The sequence below is a fragment of the Simochromis diagramma genome, unplaced genomic scaffold, assembly GCF_900408965.1.
Source record: "Simochromis diagramma unplaced genomic scaffold, fSimDia1.1 OVJJ01000313.1, whole genome shotgun sequence".
Lineage (NCBI taxonomy): Eukaryota > Metazoa > Chordata > Actinopteri > Cichliformes > Cichlidae > Simochromis > Simochromis diagramma.
The window spans coordinates 1685370-1703590 of NW_024387372.1; the positions used below are offsets into that span (position 1 = coordinate 1685370).

At 42.1% G+C, this 18221-nt stretch overlaps 1 protein-coding gene and 2 long non-coding RNA genes across 8 annotated transcripts in view; 1 reads left to right on the forward strand and 2 right to left on the reverse strand.

Annotated features, from left to right (window-relative positions):
• Positions 1 to 18221, reverse strand: part of adcy3a (adenylate cyclase 3a) — a 58212-nt gene that overhangs the window by 35251 nt on the left and 4740 nt on the right. The gene's annotated exons all lie outside the window — the stretch shown is intronic.
• LOC120719344 lies at positions 100 to 5698 on the forward strand. The gene is made up of 3 exons (XR_005692662.1): positions 100 to 203; positions 1271 to 1281; positions 5686 to 5698. It is a non-coding gene; the product is annotated as an uncharacterized LOC120719344 (long non-coding RNA).
• On the reverse strand, positions 3588 to 12028 carry LOC120719342. The gene is made up of 3 exons (XR_005692660.1): positions 5985 to 12028; positions 5592 to 5597; positions 3588 to 3621 (listed from the first exon to the last, which is right to left on the reverse strand). It is a non-coding gene; the product is annotated as an uncharacterized LOC120719342 (long non-coding RNA).

Below are 18221 nucleotides of genomic sequence, written 5' to 3' on the forward strand. Positions count from 1 at the left end.
ATTTCACTTCTGTGCACTCTTACAAGTTTATAAATGACACAACTTACTTTTTAAAAATTCAATTATATTTAAAACAGTACAGCAAATGGAAATCCTGTAACTATAATCACCACACACTGTGAGTTTGCATGTTCTCAGTCCAAAGACATGCAGTCAGTGTTATTAGGCTAACCGGTGATTCTACATTGCCTGTAGTGTAGATGGTTGTGCATCTCTCTGTGTAGCCCTTTTGTCTAAGGTGTACCCCAGAGCAGGGATAGGCTCCCCCCACGCTGAATCAGATAAGTGGAAGAAAATGAATAGGATGAATGGGAATGAATACGTTTTTATTCCAAATGTGTAACTGCACATTTAAGGAGGGGTTTTGTTTGATAGTGTTTTTTCACACTGACAGTTTCTTTTTTATATTAATGTCTCTCCCACAAATCCAAAGTCACCCATCAAAACGACACAACTAATTGATTAACTGCACAAACATTCACTGAGCTCAGCAAGAGTACTAATACATCAGCTAGCTAACGTTACTATGGTACTCTTTTCTCTATGGTTGGACCAAGTCCTTTGCACTACTTCCACATACTTTGCAACCTGTCCTGTCCAGCAGGTCTTTCTCTTGTTTTGAATTTATTGTTTGTATATATGTATTGCTGCTGTCTTGTAACCGTCCAAAAGGCTTCCTCGCATAAAGGCCGCTTTATCATAGGGAAAAAAGAATGTGAAGGAGAAACGTGATGGAAGACTTTTCTTCTTCACATTCTGGAAGAAGAAAAAGATAGTCGTCTGAGAAACCGTCAGTTTCCCAGTAGATTTAGAAGTGTGTGATTGTCAGCTTACACGGAGTCCTCTAACAACAGCTTTTGTGGCGTTTCCTGCAGGATCTCGGAAACAGGTGGATCGAGCTGACGCACAGGTTTTGGGAACAGAGGAAACTGAGACATGGGGCACCGTCACCAGAAGAAAATATAGTGCACTTTGTCCCTCACCTCACTGTAAATAAACGCACGCTTTATTTAAAGAGTCCTGCGTGTGGGTTCTGCAGCCGCATATCTGACGATACCAGTTTTTAAATTGTGTTGATAGGTCACATCAAACCAGTTATGATAAAAAAAATTATATTTGCATTTGAAGTTATGAGAATAATTTGTTACAGATGTTTGTTAAAGTTTGTGGTTTTTACAGTGAAAAATATAACTTCTTTCTACTCTGATGTTATGTTTAATTTAGATCAATTGCATTAATACAGTATTCCTAAATGAAAAAATAACTAAAGTGAGATGTGAGGTTGTGCTGAAAAGAATGATACCAAACAAGGCAAGGTAAACAGTTTTTAATGGTGGAATGCAGAGGTGAAATCAAAAGTAGTCAAAAAAGGCCAATTATACCATGTGCATGATCATTCCACATAGCTGATGTGCACAGTCCCTGGGCAGTCTGCGACAAGAGGGCAGAGTGGGGCCTGAATCAAACCTGTTGAAAAACAGTTGTTCATTCACGGGGGTGTAGTCTGAAAGTACATATATGAGGCTATAATGTGGGAACCAAGGTGTATGCATCCTTGATGTTTGCATACAGTAAGTCCAATTAAATCCTGAAAAAAGGATGTGCTTCTCCAGGAATTTCCTTAACCCTGGAGAACCTATGGGGTCAGAGCCGACCCCATGGGTTTTCTAGGGAAACCATGGGGTCAAATTTGGGTTCTCCATGGGTTCTCCAGGGTTAATGTACTTCAACGTCTTCCGCAGTTTTTCTTGGTCTGCAAACTCACAGTACAATCCTGTGCAGGGTCGTAGTGATTTTCTTCTTTCAGACTACAATTCCCTACAATTGGCTAGTTCATTCACAAAGCATCTTGGCATTTGTACTGGGGTCCTTAGACACACTAGACACACTTCTTTCTGTACTGTATGGCTCTCTTTGAATTTCTTGATGATACTCCAGTTCTTGACATTTGGAAACACTGTGGAAACTTCGAATATCCCTCTCCTGCTTTCTGAGCACCAAAAATTATTTTTCTTAATTCTAAAATGATTTCTTTTGGTTATTGCTATAATCCTTTCTCAAGTGACAGCTTAAACCCTTGCTCAGGGTTCATACACCTTTTTCAGAGTAAAATTCAAGCACTTTCAAGGTCCATTTTAAAGCTTTTCCAGCACATTACCACTTTGATAAATTACATATTTATACAAATACATACAAACTCAAAATGATTTCACTTTTTTGAAATAGTACAAAAAAAAAAAAAAAGTATTATGCTATATGTCACTTGACAAATAACTTCAAATAAAATAAATAAAGAAAAAAATGGGGAAAATAAAGGCATAGTGCACTCTTTTTTAAAAATAAAATGTGCACTAACAACTCAAAATACTACAAAAATAGTAGGGGTGCAACAATACACAAAATTCACGCTTCGGTTCGATACTTTGGTGACATGGTTCGATATTTTTTCGATACAAAAAATGTTCATGCCTTTTTAATTTATCATTTATTAAAATTATAAATATATATTTTAACCCAAAAGTACAGTTTTTGAATTTAATGTTGCTGAAACAACAAAGTAATAAAAAAATAAATCTGATTGAGGAATCACTCATCTTTGGAAAAGAGTTTATTACAGAGAAATGGCTCTTTCCAAAATAAAAGCTATACTATACGCTTCTTCTGGGCTATATTCTCAGCAGCATATTAAACATATCAGGTCCCCATAAGGAGAATCATGTGCTAACGGCTGTCTAAATGACTCGGGTAAAGTTTGTAGCATGCCTGCTTGTTGTTTTTGTCTGCCTCCACTTGTCTTTGCACTAGGATGATGTCGGCGTAAATGTGCAGTCATATTCGTTGTGTTCCCACTAGTGCTGTCAGCGTTAAACTGAAATGACGTTAACGCCACAACACGGCAAATCTCCGTTAACGAGCTACCGCGGATCGCCCGGGGGTGGGGCTGGACGGCGTCAACACGTTAACAAGCTAACTGCGCTAGTTCCCACAAATTGAGCATTGCGTGGCACATCTGACATACTGTTTTACTTTTGTCCATGACGCGCTTACCTTCAGGGTCATACGTCACATGAAAACCAAAATAGTTCCAAACGCCAGATCTGAATGAGGGTGGGGGAGGTTCAATTTGCCATGTTGCAACGAGCTTAGCTTCTGTCTTGCTAGCTTGCGCTGTGCTCAGTTGATCTGCACTCGACAGTGCAACCTAGGCGGAGTAGTCGAGCGCAGATCCACTGAGCGCTCAACACAGACAGCATCGTCAGAAGGAAAGTTGATAAAATAAATAAAAAAATTTGTATTGTTCGATACATATGCGTACCGAACCGAAAGCACTGTATCGAACGGTTCAATATCGATACGAGTATCGTTGCACCCCTAAAAAAAAAATAGATAGGGCAAGTCAATGTATTTATTTATTTAAATATTTGGATAGACAACTTTTTTTTTTTCTAGTTTTGGTTCTATACATTACCACAATAAATTTTAAATGAAACGACTCAGATGCAGTTGGAGTGCAGACCTCCAGCTTTAATTCAGTGGGTTGGGTCAAAAACACTGCATTAAATGTGAGGAACTAAAGCATTTTTTTAACACAATCCCTTCATTTCAGGGTCTCAAAAGTAACTAGAAAAATTTGCATTTCCTGCGAAAATGCAGTGTGGATGCTTTAAAGCTGAAGCTGTCTGCAAAAACTAGCTGAAAAAGCTGAAAAGTTGCAGAAATTGTAAAAACTCTGCAGAAGCAAAGGAACTTTGCTAAAATGGAATAACTTAGCAGAACTGCAATATCTTAGAGGATACACAATACTTGGCGGAAATACAATAGCACAGCAGAATTTAGCAGAAATATTGTAACTTACTAGAAGCATGATAACTTCTCAAAAATACAAGAATTTAGGAGAAATAGTATAAGATAACAGAAAGAATATATTTAGCCAAAAATACTTAAGCATTACAGAAACACTATGATTTAGAAAAATAGTACAACATAGCAGAAATACTGTGTTTTACCAGAGACACTGTGATGAACTATAAATATATTAATTTTAAATTAATACTATGTTTTAGCACAAATACTATCATTTGGCAGAAATACTATGATTCAGCACAAATACTCTGGTTTAGCACAAATATTATAACATAGCAGAAATACAATTATATAGCAGAAATACTATATTTAGAAAGAAAAATATAATATAGCAGAAATAGTATGATTTGGGACAAAATAGTAATAACTTAAACAGAAAAATTGGAAAAGCAAAATGGACAGCTGAAAAAATGCTGAACATGCTGAGGGTCCCTCAAATATACTTGTTAAATGAAAAAAATCGGCAAAAAAATATATAACAGCCACACACTCACAAATATAGACACATATGGAAACACACATGCACAGAGAGACACACACACAAGATCCAATTCAGTCAACCAGTCTAAATATATTGAATTTGAATCTTAGAATGAGATCATCCCATTAAAAGGCTCTCTCTCTCTCTCTCTCTCTCTCTCTCTCTCTCTCTCTCTCTCTCTCTGTCACACACACACACACACACACACACACACACACACAGGGAGAGAGAAGTAAGTTTCTAGGCCATTCAAGCAGCCTGGGAGCTGCTGAATTTGAATCCACCAATCAGAGAGCCTGTGCACTTTTTTCCGCCAAAACAGGTGCACGCAGCACAGAGACACATTATTTTTGCAGTCTATTTCTCATAATGACGACTCCCCTCAAACAAATGACCATAATTTCCTAACCGTAGGGGCTAGAACGGTCATTCTTACACCGTTTTGTTCAGAAGAGATGGGGGAATCTTAAAGTGTTGACAATTTATCATTAAAATATGAATTATTAAAGATATTTGACTTCTAATGCACCATAACTGAGTAGAGCGAAGCAAAAACTGCCTTGACTTGCCCTCAAACAACACTTTCTAACTCTAAATGTATTTGGAGTATCAATATCATTCTTTCACCGTAAGAGACAGCAGGCTTTGGTGAAGAATCATGGAAATTTTCAGGTCTCTGTGGAAATCCATTAAAAAGATATGACGAGAAAAAAAAGTGGTTCATTTTCAGAGTTTGAAATCTGAAGAAATCTGAGCGAAGGACGAATTTCCTACCCTCAAACAAGTCTAACTCATTTCAGAACGGTAATAGGTGAGAAAATAATTCTTGAATTGTGAGCGTCAGGAGTGTCTGAAGATATACTGGGACAAGCCTTATGTCTTAACTTTGCTTCGTTAAGGAGATATGATGATTCGAATATGCCTCTCATTACAGAAATCAAGCGGTGATTTTGAACAAGCTCTCCATTGACTTTCTATGGAGAGTTTTGCGACTTTGTGTTGGTCTGAGGAGATTTGCCAAAATTCTATAAATCCCACAACAATGATAGTGACATTTTCGGAAAGCCAGCAAAAATACCTACGTTTTGATGTATAATTTGTGGAAGTTGAGTGAAAATTGAGCAAGTAGCAAGAAGTTGTTCGGACATGAAGAGAAGACTGCAAAACCTTCAGTGGCACACTGGAAGCCAAGTGCATAGCAACCATAACAACGCATGTATTTTGTGAAAAATCACAATTTTGCAACTGAAAACTTTAAGAGGCATAAAAGTAAAACGGTAAAATATTTGAAAAAGCTGATTTATACCTGAATAGCCCAATAATTTGAGAACATTTTAAAGTTTGAATGGTTGTTCTACGTGAAAATATGAGGAAGTAGTTAAGTTTCAAAAACAAGCTAATTTTAGCAGAATTGCAGAAGTTTCCCATTCATTTCAATGGGACAAATTAAGCTTAATATTTTAAAAAGTATAATAGTGAAAAATACCAAAAGACATAGCACACATTAGCAGAAATAGCAGAATAGTTTAAAATTTGAACGGTGAAAATCGGCTGAAAATTGTGGAAGTAGTTAAGTGCCAAAAAGTGTACGGAAGTCCCAAGAGGAACTCAATAGTGTGGATGCTTAAAGCATCCACACAATTAAACAGATGAAAATAAAATGTTCATTTCTAGTACTTGGCTGAAAACCTTTTGCTTGCAATGACAGCTTGAAGTCATGGACATGACCAGATGCTGGGTTGTCTCCTTTTTAATGCTCTGCCAGGCCTTTAGTGCAGCAGCTTTCAGTTGCTGTTTGTTTGTGGGTATGATTTGGGTCATTGTCCATCTGTATTATGAAACACTGCCCAATCAATTTGACTGGCTTTAGCTGGATTCGAGCAGACAGTTTGTCTTTCAAACACCTCAGACTTCATTAGGCTGCTTCTGTCCTGTGTCGCATCATCAATAAACACTAAGTGCCACTGGCAGCCATGCAGGCCCAAGCCATTACACTGCCTCTGTTGTGTTTTACAGATGATGTGTTGGCTTTGGATCATGACCTGTTCAACACCTTCTTCATATTTTTCTTGCAATGATTCCGGTAGAGGTGGATATTTATTTCATGTCTCCAAAAATGTAATGTTAATGTTTGTTTGTTTTTAAGCAAACTTCAATATATACTTTCTAATCTTCAGACTTATGAGTGTCTTGCACCTTGCAGAAAAACATCTGCATTTACTTTCATGCAGTCTTCTCTTTGTGGTAGACTTGTATATCCATATGACTACCTCCTGGAAACTGTTAGTTACTTGGTTGGCTGTTGTGAAGGGTTTCTTTTCACCATGGAAATGATTCTGCGATCATCCACCACTGTTGTCGTGGACGTCCAGGTCTTTTTGAGTTGCTGAGTTCACCAGTGCTTTCTTTCCTTCTCAGGATGCACCAAACTGTACATTTTGCCGCTCCTAACAGTGTGAGTTTTTTCTCTTTCCGCAGTTTAAGGGTGGCTTGTTTCACCTGCACAGAGAGCTCCATTGACCACATGATGTCTGTTCACAGCAAAATCTTCCAAATGCAAGCACGACTCCTCAAATCAACTCCAGGTCTTTTATCTGCTTGATAATGACAGAACGAAGGAACTGCCCACACCACATCAGTTGTCCAATTACTTTTGGTCCCTTTAAAAAGAGGGCAGCACAAGGAGCTGAAACTCCTTAAACCTTCATCCAGTTTGAATGTGGATACTCTCAAATGAAAGCTGAGCATCTACAGATTATGTCCATGTCCATTATATACAGTAACCATAATTGAAATCTGGTTTAGTAAATGGGTAGAAAAAAAAAACCTTTGGCCAGTGTCCAAATATATATGGACCTAACTGTGTATATATTTATATATAGTGCAACAACAACAAGAAAAACTCATATTTCATTTCACGTTTCCTCAGTAAGACCATAAGCAATTAACACAAATAATCCTAGAAGTTCATCATACTGCAAAGGCAAAAGGTTGCATTGTATGCTATGAGGAGACTGTTGTTGTGCTATATAAATGAAATTGAATTGAATTGAATATAGTATTGTAACGGTTGGTTAAATCTTATTTTACAGTGAACATGTTGGTTATCTCTGCACACTGTTGTTATTTCTTTAAGATACATGTTTGGTTGTGCTGCAGGAAAAAGGGAGTTAAAGTGTGCAGGAAGGGGAGGGGGGTCCTTGTTGTTGTGTGACTGTGCGGGGCTGAAGTGAGGTGTTGTACGAGGGCACTCTCCCGGAGTTAACGGCCCATTTGCCTGTGTTACCGAATAAACGGACAAACTGAGATCCAAACGTCTGGTTCTTGCGAACGTTACACTGGTGTCAGAAGTGAAGAGAGAACAAAACAAAAAAAAAACCCCCACCGAAAACGCCCGACACCCTGTTGCTGGCGACGCTGACCGTCACAAGACACGAGGATGTTGCCGGGCAAGATTAAGAAGGAGACGGGGGAGAGGGAGGTTCGTCCACACTCGCCTGCCCATAGAGTGAGGGAAACGGCGACTTTTGCCATGTTCCAGTGATGATTGCGGGGGTGTCCTGTACGGCCCTTCTGGACACGGGGTCCAAGGCAACGCTGGTCCGACCCGATGTTGTCCCAGCCGGAGCTGCTGTGCAACCAACTAATGTGCGACTTAAGACTGTGACCGGTGATCTGGCCCCAATTAGAGGGAGGGGAGTGTTCCAGTTTAAGGTGGGGGACCTCTGTGTGCTTTATGCTGCCTGGGTGGCTGACGTGCAGAACGCCTGCATCCTTGGGCTGGATTTTTTGCGAGCCATTGGTGGTGTACTGGACTTAGGCAAAGGCTTCCTCGTACTCCCTGATGGGAAGAAGGTGCAGCTTATTCCTCCCCGGTCTGCCCAGCATCTGCCGCAGCGTCCACCTCCACCTCGGAGACCCCTGCAGACCCGCCAGCAGAACAGCAAGCGGGGGAGGAGGAGAGACTCTCAGCAGTGAGGAGCATCTGGTCAAAGAACTGTGAGGGGCTGACTCCACAGCAGCAAGAGAGTCTGTGGCAGGTACTAAGAGAGTTTAGTGACATTTTTGCCCTGAAAGAAAGTGATGTTGGCTTGACACACTTGGTAGAGCACGTCATTGAGACCGGGGATGCCCAGCCTATTAAAGTGCGCCCCCGCCGCCTGCCCCTGGCTCATCAGGAGGCTGCTGACAGAGAGTTGTGTGAAATGATGAAGGCGGGCATCATAGAGCCATCTGATAGCCCGTGGGCCTCCGCTGTGGTGATGATGCCTAAGAAAAAAAGCCCAAGGATGCGTTTCTGTGTGGACTACAGACCACTCAACAAAGTGACGAAAAAGGACTCTTACCCCCTTCCCAGGATTGATGAGTCTCTCGATTTAGTAGCCGGATCCTCCTGGTTCTCCACCCTGGACCTGCGGAGTGGCTACTGGCAGGTGCCACTGTCCCCTGAATCCAGACCGAAGACAGCCTTCTGCACTAACAGGGGACTATGGCAGTTCAAAGTCCTGAGCTTTGGTCTTTGCAACGCTCCCGCGACCTTCGAGAGGCTTATGGACAGTGTGCTGGCTGGCGTCCCACGGCAACGGTGTCTGATTTACCTGGATGATCTTCTAGTGCACGGGAGCTCCTTTGATGCTGCCCTGGATGCCCTGAGACAAGTGTTGGGGAGGGTGGCGACTGCAGGCCTGAAGCTGCACCCCGACAAGTGCCACTTCATGAGGAGGGAGGTAGAGTTTCTGGGCCACAAGCTGGGTCATGACGGCATCAGCACTTTGGAGGAAAAAATTCACACCATTACTGAGTGGCCCACACCAGCGGACCAGAAACAGCTCAAAAGCTTCCTAGGACTGGCGTCTTATTACAGGAGGTTTGTGAAGGGCTTTTCCTCTATAGCCGCACCACTCTTCTGCCTGCTGCAGAAGGACCGTGACTTCATCTGGACCCAGGACTGTCAGCAGGCATTCAACACCCTCCGCAGATCGCTGACAGAGTCCCCAGTCCTCGCCCCCCCTGACCCCACCCTGCCTTTTGTCCTGGACACTGACGCAAGTAATGTGGGGCTGGGAGCTGTGTTGTCGCAGGTTGGGCCAGAAGGTGAGAAGGTGGTGGCGTACTTCAGCCGGGTCCTGAACAGGAGTGAGCGGCGCTACTGTCTCACACGACGAGAGCTGCTGGCCATGGTGGCAGGGGTGAGACACTTTAAGTACTACCTGTGTGGCACATCATTTGTTATCAGAACCGATCATGCCACCCTCCAGTGCCTGATGTCTTTCAGGGAGCCAGAGGGACAGGTGGCTCGCTGGCTGGAGGAGCTCCAAGCCTTCAATTTCACTGTGGAGCACAGAGCAGGGACGCACCATTCTAACGCAGATGCCCTCTCTCGCCGCCCATGTGCGGCAGCTGGCTGCCGTTACTGTGAGAAGCGAGAGGAGAGAGCGGGAACTCACAACAATAGACGGAGCAACACAGCTCGCCTGCAGGGCTCTTCTGGTGGTGGATGCAGCGGAGTGGAGGGCACGGCAGGAACAAGTCACTGACCTGCTGTCAGTCCTGCAGTGGCTGGAGAGGGAGGAGCAACCCCTTTGGGATGAGGTCACTGGGTTTTCCATCTGTACCAGGGGGCTGTGGGCCAAGTTTGCAGCTCTCAGGCTGAAGGAGGGGGTGTTGGAGCGTGCCTGGAAGGATCCTGCCACAGGGGAGGAGAGGTGGCAGGTTGTGGTGCCAAGGTCGCTGAGGTCAGCTGTGCTGGAAGCCTGCCATGGGAGCACTGGCTCCGGCCACTTTGGGATCTCCAAGACCCCCCGCCGCCTCCGCCAGGGCTACTACTGGGGTCAGCAGCGGAGGGATGTGGAGGACTTTTGCCGCAGCTGTGATGCATGTTCCTCGCACAAAGGGCCACAGGACCAGTCCCGGGCTCAGCTTCAGCAGCAACCAGCAGGAGCTCCAATGGAGCGAGTAGCTGTGGACGTCATGGGCCCATTTCCTCGTACAGACAGAGGAAACCGCTATGTTCTTGTGGCCATGGACTATTTTACCAAGTGGCTGGAAGCATATGCCATCCCAGATCAGGAGGCTGAGACTGTCGCTGATGTATTAGTGGAGGGGATGTTCAGCCACTTTGGAACAGCATAGACCCTCCACAGTGACCAGGGACGTAACTTTGAGTCCAAGGTATTTGCTGCCATGTGTGAACGCCTTGGGATTAAGAAGACCCGCACCACCCCACTTCACCCCCCAAGCGATGGACTGGTGGAAAGGTTTAACAGGACGCTGGCCCAGCAGCTAGCCATCCTTACCTCAGAACACCAACGGGACTGGGACTACCATCTTCCCCTTATCCTCATGGCCTACAGGTCGGCAGTGCAAGACTCCACCCAATGTACGCCTGCCCTGCTCATGTTAGGGAGAGAGCTGAGAACTCCTGCAGAGTTGGCTTTTGGGAAGCCCCCGGACGGACCAGGCCGGGACTACGCAAGGAAGCTGCAGGACCGGCTGGATTCTGCACATTCCTGCGCCCGGGAGCAGCTGGCGAAGGCAGGCCTGCGCCAAAAGAGGAATTATGACATCACCACTAAGGGGAGGCACTTCCGTGCTGGGGAGCTGGTGTGGGTCTACAGCACAAAGAGAAAGACAGGACGGTGTCCTAAACTGGATTGCAGCTGGGTGGGGCCCTGCAGCGTCCTGGAGCGAGTGGGGGAAGTTGTTTACAGGGTGCAGTTGCCTCCTAGAGGGAGGAAAGTGGCACTGCACAGAGACCGGATGGCCCCCTATGGAGAGGGCAGTCCCTCCCCTCCTTCCCTGAGGGAGGTGTACAGAGCTCCCATGACCCTGCACAGAGGGACCCCCGTCCGGAGCTGCGTTCCCCTCCCTCGGACTCTTCACCTCAAAGCCCCGAAGCTCCGTGTACACCCCAGGGGCTCAGGAGGTCAAGGAGGGAACGTAGGCTACCACCCTGCCTCAGAGACTGTGTTGTTCCCTCGGGGATGAGGAACTTATTGCTGGGGGGGGCAGTGTAACGATGGTTAAATGTTATTTTACAGTGACATATTGGTTATCTCTGCAGACTGTTGTTATTTCTTTAAGATAGATGTTTGGTTGTGCTGCAGGAAAAAGGGAGTTAAAGTGTGCAGGAAGGGGAGGGGGGTCCTTGTTGTTGTGTGACTGTGCGGGGCTGAAGTGAGGTGTTGTACGAGGGCACTCTCCCGGAGTTAACGGCCCGTTTGCCTGTGTTACCGAATAAACGGACAAACTGAGATCCAAATGTCTGGTTCTTGCGAACGTTACAGTATATAATAGGGATGGACCGAGCCGATATTACATATCGGTCCGATACTGACCTAAATTACTGGATTTAGGTCACCTGCGACATGGCGCAACTCAGTTCATAACCTTAGCACGTCGGAGCAGTACGCATCACGTGATAGAGCGGCTGTGGCATGCAAGACCTGTCGGCGCTCTGGTTGAGCATTTGGAGCCTCGCTACCAAACCAGCATTTCATCCCTTAGGAAGTTATTGCAGAGAGAAGTAAAGCAAGTGTGTAAGTTAATCTCTGAATGTTAGTAAAGCATTCCAGCCTTAAGCTTAACAACCGATATATGGAGCGACTGCCTCTCTCTCTCTCTCTCTCTCTCTCTCTCTCTTTCCTGCTGCTACTTCAATCATGAAACTGATCAATGATCAGCTGATCGTCTTTTCTGTCGCAAGTCCGTCTCTCTTGTTTGTTTTTGTCCCACTTTGCACCAGAAAGAGGAAACCAGCAGCTGAACAACAGCAGCACGTTTAAGCTTGATAAGCTGTTGTTAGAATGTATTTAATATTACTTTCTACACCAGGATCTTTTTCTATGCAGCTGACGGCTGTAACTGTGCAGGGGTGGATCTAGCAAAGTTTAGCCAGGGGGGCCGATAGGGCATGAACAGGGAAAGGGGGGCACAAAGACATACTTTTCTTTCTTATTCTCATTTAAAATGTCCAGCTTTTAATAAATAATTATCTGAATCTTAAACCAAAGTTTTAATCTGATGTAAAATGAATAGAAGGCCATTACTGTATATAGTTACTGTTAAGTCTAATATACCCTAGTAAGCTATAGTACTTTTTCCTTTGGGAAGATACCATCTGTGCAGTCTGCAGTTCTGTTGAAGAAAGATGTTGAATCCATTTCATTATTGTAGAAAAGTTATTGATTTCTGTGCATTTTTTATTTACTTACTTACTTACTTACTTACACGTGCATTAAATTAAAGTTGACTACATCGATTAAGCATCACGAGGTGGGGGGGGGGGGGGGGGTGTTCCCTATTTTTTTTTTTTTTTTTTGCTGGGACTTGGCAAACCTATTAGTTAGGTTGTTTAATTTTTCTACTAAGTACTCTTTAAAATACCAGAATAGGGAGGATGGTTTTGCTGAACTATGAAATATTTTGGGTGCAGTGGGGGTTTTTTTGCATACAGGTATAACAGATTAGCTTTAGTGTTTTGTTTTATAAACTTAAGTATGAACTTATACAAAATGCAGCAAGATATATAAAAAAAAAAAAAATAAATTAAAAAAAAAACAGTTTTATTGATTAAAAAACACTATATCGGATTCATATATCGGTATCGGCAGATATCCAAATTTATGATATTGGTATCAGACATAAAAAAGTGGTATCGTGCCATCTCTAGTATATAAACTCAAAACACACAATTCACTTAAAAATGAAGAGCTCAAATGTGAACAAATCAACTTGTTATAGGACTTGTTGGAAACAACCCACAAAACAAGAAAACTGCACCAAACATAAAGTAATAAACAGTAACGCCAATTAGAGCAGGGCCTATTAACGAGAGTCTTAGGCTGCGTTCACACTGCAGGTCTTAATGCTCAATTCAGATTTTTTTGATCAAATCCGATTTTTTTTTTTTTTTTTTTTTTTTTTTTTTTTTTTTTTTGTCTGCTCGTTCACACTACAAATAAAATGCGACAGCAAACGCGCTCTAGTGTGAACGCTCGAAGCGGCAGCATGCACAAAAAAAGACGTCACACACAACGCGCTCTGTTTAGACCCAGACTAGGGCTGTGCAATATGTTCAAAACCTCATATCCCGATATGAGACATCTATCGTCCGATAACGATATAAATCACAAACATGTAACATTTTCTGTAAACTCTGTGAATCTCGGGCAGCTCGACCTGCGTGAAGTGTTTCCAGCTGCGCGTCGTGTAGCTGGAGTCGAGTGTTTTAACCGATGCATGAAACGATACATTTTTAGACAGAAGTTGTAACGGCGCCGTTTTCTTTGTGAGTATTTATTACACGGCGTGCTGCGGGGAAAAGCCTGTTCTAACGTTTGAGTCTAAGGTTTATTTTTTAGCACCTGGCGGCTCTTTTTTACTTCTCATCCGTAAATAATCTGCTCTTTCACGTGATTCAGTTTATTTTGAAAAGTCTCAACAGGATCTTGAGCTTTATTGTGAAAGGTTTATGTAGAACATAAACAAGCGGACACCCGATGCTGTTACCGTCGTGGTTGCTAACCACAACGCATAAAAACAGGCGCTTGTCTGTCCGTGGTGTGGTTATATTAAATATAAGAGAAAGAGAGAACTTTAAGACAATAATAACTACAGTGACATCAGAACGATGAAAAAACATTACCGTAAACAGTTTATTTTGCAACACCACGAAACAAACGGTAGCGTAAAATGAAACGACAGACGTTTTTATATCGTCATCCGATATATATCGTTATATCGAACAGCCCTAACCCAGACCAAACAGTATTGTTTGACTGATGGCCTTAATATAAAGACTTGTTTCGGACTTTATGTTTCCCAATTTTCCCAAGTTATTTTGTTATTTACATTTGGCCTAATAATGATCCTTACTGCTATTTTAGAGGAGCGGTGCTTCAAAGGATAGTTCCTGTCAGAATCTGCAGATTATTCTAGAGATGGCACGATACCACTTTTTTTATGTCCGATACCGATATCATAAATTTGGATATCTGCCGATACCGATATGAATCCGATATAGTGTGTTTTAATCAACAAAACTGTTTTTTTAAATATCTTGCTGCATTTTGTATAAGTTCATACTCAAGTTTAAAACAACAACTACACTAAAGCTATTCTGTTATACCTGTATGCAAAAAAAAAAAATTTCATAGTTCAGCAATACTGATCAATCTAATAAACTTAAACCTACACCATCCTCCCTATTCTGGTATTTTAAAGAGTACTTAGCATAAATATTAAGCAACCTAACTAATAGGGTTCCAACTCCCAGCAACAACAAAAATAAATAAATAAAAAATAGGGAACCACCCCTCACGCTCCACCTCATGATGCTTAATCGACGTAATCAACCTGAATTTGATGCAGTGTGAAAAAAAATGCACAGAAATCAATTATTTTTCAAGAAATATTAAATAGATTCAACATCTTTCTTCAACAAAATTGCAGACTGCACAGATGGTACCTTCCCAAAGGAAAAAGTACTATAGCTTACTAGTAGGGCTGCTCAATTAATCGAATTTTAATCACGATTACGATCTGGGCTTTCAACGATCATTAAAAATGACTGAGCCGATTATTAGCCCCTCCCTCATTTATCCGCGACACCTTAAAGGTCGGTCCGTGAAAATATTGCCGGGCATAAACCGGTCCGTGGTGCAAAAAAGGTTGGAGACCGCTGATTAAGAGGACCCGAGGGAAGCTCGGAAAGCTAAGCAGAAGTTATTTGGAAAAGAGAGGTAAAAAAAACTTCAGTGGTGTTGCACACTATTTTATATTATTTTTTTAAAGTCATTGTTAACCCTTTAAAGCCGGTCAGAGCAGCACGCTCCGTTTTGTGTAACTGTTTTTAAATCCCTGTAGAACCGGAACTGTGTAAGCTAGCGCAATAAACCGGAGGAGTTGTACTTACATCTGATGCCATCAGCTTGTCCTCGGTCACGGTTTCCTTCCACATAAAGCTTTGCAAAAACTGCATAAAAAGCGCTTGCAGGAACAAAAACATAATATTCCAGAAACACCCTTTGCCGATCCGATCAGCTGTTCGTAACACTTCCCACAGTTAAACAGATGTCAGCGCGAACTGTCACATGTCCGCCATTTCCTGCCCGAAACAGGAAGTGACGTCATTTTCGCGGAAATTGTAGTTTTTTTTACTTGTAGGCCTTAAAAGCCTATACTGGTCATGTTTGACTTTTCTGAATAGTTTCTGGGATGCTTAGAACTCGAATTGCACTGCTGGAAATAGTTTATTTTGATGCACCTGCTGTTTTCTTTGCAAATTTGCATCATAGGATTGTTTTTTCGTTTTTCCTGCAGTATATAAAAATTGATGTATCTCCAAAATAAAACTATGAAGACACTCAAAATAAATTTCCTGTTGTTGTAAACTATTTTTTGCAACTTTTTTGTATTTAAAGTTTTGAGGGATAAACCTCTTAAATTTCTCGAAGTAGAAATATATGTAAAAAAAACCAAAAACGATTTTCAATTTTTTTTGTAGTTTATTGCACTTTTTTGCAATTAATGTAGTTACTATGGACTTAATGCATACATATTATTAAAATATGAGCTATAACAGTTGTATAGCAACTTGAAATGCTCCCACAAATGGCACTACAGCATGTAAAAAAAAAAATATAAGCTCTGGTGGACTTGGTTCTATAGTAGGTCTTAAGGGTTAAATAAATATCGTCAAATAATCGAGATCTCAATTTCAGTGAAAATAATCGTGATTATCATTTTTGCCATAATCGAGCAGCCCTACTTACTAGGGTATATATATTAGACTTAATAGTCACTATATACAGTAATGGACTTCTATTCATTTTGCATCAAATTAAAACTTTGGGTGTCAGATAATTATTTATTAAAAGCTGGACATTTTAAATGAGAATAAGAAAGAAAAGTATGTCTTTGTGCCCCCTTTTCCCTGTTCATGCCCTATCGGCCCCCCTGGCTAAACTTTGCTAGATCCGCCCCTGCACAGTTACAGCCGTCAGCTACGTAGAAAAAGATCCTGGTGTAGAAAGTAATATTAAATACATTCTAACAACAGCTTATCAAGCTTAAACGTGCTGCTGTTGTTCAGCCGCTGGTTTCCTCTTTCTGGTGCAAAGTGGGCCAAAAACAAACAAGGGAGACGGACTCGCGACAGAAAAGCCGATCAGCTGATCATTAAGCAGTTTCATGATTGAAGTAGCAGCAAGAAGAGGCAGTCGCTTGTTAAGCTTAACGCAGGAATGCTTTACAAACATTCAGAGATGGACTTACACACTTGCTTTACTTCTCTCGGGGATAACTTTGTCGGAGATGAAATGCCGGGTTGCTAGCGAAGCTCCAAATGCTATCCAGACCACCGACAGGTCCCGCATGCCACAGCCGCTCTATCACGTGATGCATACTGCTCCCACGTGCTAACATTCTGAGGTGAGTTACGGTGTGTTGCAAGTTTTGTGAGGTGCTTTCGTGATATTTAATGGATCGGATTAGATTTTTTATTTTTCTCCGATATCCGATCCAGTAATTTAGGTCAGTATCGGACCGATACCGATACGTAATATCGGATCGGTCCATCTCTAGATTATACAGTACAAATTAAATGTTCACGTTTCTCCAACATTGTCTTCCCAACAGTTTCACTAACATCTACACGGGATGGCCAGGAAGCGTTCGCGATGTCTTCTCCGGCGCTGATAATTGGCGTCTGTCTTGTGTCAGTGACGTAAAAGACGGATTCAATGCGACCTGACCATCAAACAGCAGTCGCTTTCTAAAACATCAGATATGCATCGGATTCAGCACCACATACGAAAGTGACCCAGATCAGATTTGAAAATATCGGATTTGTGCCGTTCACACTGTCAGACCATGATCGGATAGATGGGTCGCAGAGGGTCAAAAAAGTCGGATTTGATGCGCTTTCGCCTGCAGTGTGAACGTAGCCTTAGAGTTCCTTGAGTTTGTCAGTTAGCTGTTTCTGCAAATCCTCCAGACTCTTTTCATTTTCTGTTGCAGCTCTTTGAAGCCTGTTGGACTTGAGATGAAGCACAATCTTCCTTCCGACTCAGCAAAAAAGAAAAATAGCAGACAGGTTATTTAAAAAAAAATAAAAATCCCAATACAACTATCAGTGATATGCTTCACTTTGTTTCTGTCTTTGTTATTGCTGAAGTCCTAAATGATCACAGACTGCATTGGGATTCTCAGCTCTATTTAACCCCTCAAAGTGTTCCCAAAGGAACCAAGTTAACACTTTAAAAAGCTGCAAATTGTAAGACATACAAATATAGACAGTGTTCTTCTATTTGGGTGGTGACAACTTTGCTGCTATATAGCCTTTATTCAGAAAGCCTTGGTTATATTGGGCTAATGTTTAAAGCTTTCAGTTGAGGGAACTAATTACAGTCACTGTTACTGCTAAGTAATGTTAGCTAGGTTAACAGCATATTCCATAAATTATCACTAGTACTGTTTTACTGCATCACACTCACAATTTATCCTGTGAATTTGCTAACTAGCGAAAATAAACACATTAGCATTACTGTGTAATGTGCACGTACCTTTCATGTGACTCGAGAACGCAGACTCCCCCACTGTGAAAATCCTTTTTGCAGACTTTGCATGTGGCTACGCATGGATTTGGTCCTCGTCTTATCCATAAATCGTATTTGTCGTTTTCCAGCCAACACTCATTAAAACAGACTGACTGACGCAGAGGTGCAAAGCACGCCCCAGCGGAGAAATGTTTCTTTTAGCCTTTTTGACTCATTTTATTTCTCCATCTGATCAGCAAACTATGCAATCAAATACTCATATGTTGTGAATTAAATACAGTTTTAAGCACCACATCCAAAATTCAAGCACTTTTGAA